Source organism: Sarcophilus harrisii, chromosome 1, assembly GCF_902635505.1.
Source record: "Sarcophilus harrisii chromosome 1, mSarHar1.11, whole genome shotgun sequence".
Taxonomy (NCBI): domain Eukaryota; kingdom Metazoa; phylum Chordata; class Mammalia; order Dasyuromorphia; family Dasyuridae; genus Sarcophilus; species Sarcophilus harrisii.
Genome location: NC_045426.1, coordinates 340,872,317 through 340,875,221, shown reverse-complemented (window position 1 = coordinate 340,875,221; position 2,905 = coordinate 340,872,317). Strand labels below are relative to the sequence as shown.

The window sequence follows — 2,905 nt, the reverse complement described above, 5'->3', positions numbered from 1 at the left end:
ATGTATTTTATACATTTAGAAATATTAATCTGAAAAGCAGTCCATAAACTTCACTAGACTCCACTTCTCTCACACACATACACCCCACAAAGGGTTAAGAATGCCTGGACTAGATGATCTTTTAAGTTCCCTTTCCGTTGTGAGATTCTATGGTTCTATAAATATTTTTTCCTCTTCCATTCTAGGCCAAAGTGGCATACACAATAACCAGATTTTTCTGTCATCTTGGCTAATGAATAAAAAATTTCCCCCACCCTTAGCTCTAGCTCCCTTCTATAGAAAAGGCCATAAGGAACAAGTCTCATTCCATTGAGATCATGATGCGTGATCTGAAACTTTTTCCACCCCTAACTTCTTTGTAAGCTACTTATCTTCCCAATAATAGTTCTGCCAACAACCTGGGGAGGAAGGTGAGAGACCCAGTCAGATCAGAGCAGTTGTGGGCGCATGGCTTTGGGAACAGCTGTGTGTAAATAGTCCTTGAGAAATGTAGAATACTGATACTGAGGTATGAACCCACCGGCGACTTCCCTCTATACTTCCTCTTTTGAACACACCTCCTGCTCTGCAGCTTCCATTCTGCCCTCCTTTCCAGACCCAGTTTAAAAAGCTGCCACAGTTTCTTCTCCCCTAAAGGCACATCTATGTGCGGGCGCCCACACTCCCCCCTCCCCTCTACAAATGTAGGTCAAGACAGAATACCTGTCCACAGTGATTCTCCTTAGGGAGATTCAGTTGGCCTTCTTTGCCCTCAATACCTTTTTTAGCATGTGAAAACTTGTTAATTCTCACTGATCACATTAGTTGTACTAGTTTCAGTCCTTTCCATTTGGTATTCATTACCCATGGTGTCTTGGAACCCAAAACTGAGTTGGTGACTACTAACTAGGGACCAGATTGAAAAGGTAACTACTGGATTTGGAATCAGAACCTAAATTCCAGCTTTGCTGCTCATAGACTGTGGGACTTGAAAGAAGTCATTCAATCTTTCTGTGCCTCAATCTCCACATTTGTAAAAAGAGGGTTGGACTAGATCATCTCAGGCCTCTTTCAACTCAGTCTAAGCATTCACTTTTCACTCGACTAATACTAATACCAGCAGCAATGCATAGATGATGTAGGATTATTTTTCACAAAGGATTTACTGTTAGTAATTTGATTTGCCATTAGTAATTTGAATCTTATCAGCATAAAGGGCTTAATGTGTTTTATATGAAACCAGTAATATTGACAAGCAGCTAAGTGGTACAGTGAATAGAGTCATTTTAGAAACATGAACTCTCCTTATAAGAATCCAATTTTCCTGCCACTCCCTCTCCCACCCACTGCCCTGCCCTCCTCTGGCCAAGCACCACACTTGCATCAAGCTCATACCAATCTCCCTCCTCCCACCACCACCATCATCTGGCGGAACCTTGTCAGCCATGATGGGGATGTTCTCCCACATTGCCCAATACCAACAAGATCCAGGAGGTCGCGAGCGGGTTGTGCCTGGAGGCAGGACAGAGGGCACCGCTGACGGTCCATTTGTTGGTGTGTGGGCTCCGAGAAGGAAGGAGCAGGTAGCACTGTTGATGAGTGGCGTGGACATGGTCATGAACCATCATCTGCAAGAAACGAGTTTCACGAGGAATCCTGCAAAACATCTGTCAGACTGCATGAAAACAATCAAAGGCAGACTTGAGGAGCACAAGCCAGTTAGAGTGGAACTTCTTTTAAGATGGGAGCAACATATCCTTGCTAATTTTAAAAACTATCATCAGTTCTTCATAGGCAAAAACATGAATCCAGATGTCATAGTGGTTCTCTTGGACTTCAGTGAGGATGGCATGACCCCATAAATGATTTTAACAGTGGTTTAGAAATGGCAAAATGTTAACAAATTTACTGATTTACCTTAAATCATTTGTCATAACTGATGACTGCTTTTTGTCATCTGTACAACACAGAATTTCAATAAACTTAGACTGATGTCATCTTAAACTTGATCCAATTGGAGTGGAAGCATTGTTTTTAAAATCAAGTCATATAGATGCTCTAAAATAAAAAGCACTTAACCTCCTTTGCCTCCCTTCTCCCCCAGAAAAACAATCCACAATGTATATTTTAATTTTAGTTGAGTAGTAAACATGACACCTTCTCCTACTTGGTGTGAGAGTGCCCAGATATTCTGTGTTGGGTTGACATTGCCCCAGCAATGAGTTGTGTCATTGATAGCATCTCCTTGCACGCTGTTAATTTTCTGCCTTTTCTGGGTATTTGTTGTACCACTGACACCCAGATGGATGAAATCTACTTAGATTGATGGCCAATTTCGTTGTTCAGTTGTGCCCAACTTTTCATGACTCTCTTTGGGTTTTTCTTGGCAGAGAAACTGGAGGGGTTTGCCATTTCCTTCTCCAGCTCATTTTATAGATGAGAAAACTCAGGCAAACAGAATCCTGTTCTTAAGGGTTGCCCAGGATCGCACAACTAAGTGTCTGAGGCAAATTTGAACTCATGAAGATGAATCTTCCTGACTCCAGACCTGCTGCCCTCTTCACCATACCACCAACCTGTCTCATATAGATCCCTGGAGAAGGCAGAATCCCACAGGATTGACTATTTATAAACTCAGGTATGATTGAGTAATTTTTTTGTGGATTAAATAAGACCTGTCCCATATTTAATTCAACAAACATTTATTAGGCCTGTGTTTTGTATCAAAAAAAAAAAAAAAAAAAAAGAATGCTAGGAGATAGGGATACAAAGATAAAACAAAATCTTTTCTCCCTCTTCTCCTCCCCCCCCCCCCCCCTAATGTATTCCTGTTAGGTTAACATGAGTGCTTGCATGGAAGCTCAAGTTGTAAACTCTTTTGTTCCCATAGGGATTATCAGAAAGCCCTGAAGCTCCCAGTCCAGTG

General features: G+C 41.7%; 1 pseudogene; it reads left to right on the top strand.

Moving 5' to 3' along the window:
• Positions 1 to 1,427: 1,427 nt before the first annotated feature.
• Positions 1,428 to 1,841, top strand: LOC116420502 (annotated as a pseudogene).
• The last annotated feature ends 1,064 nt before the right edge of the window (positions 1,842 to 2,905 follow it).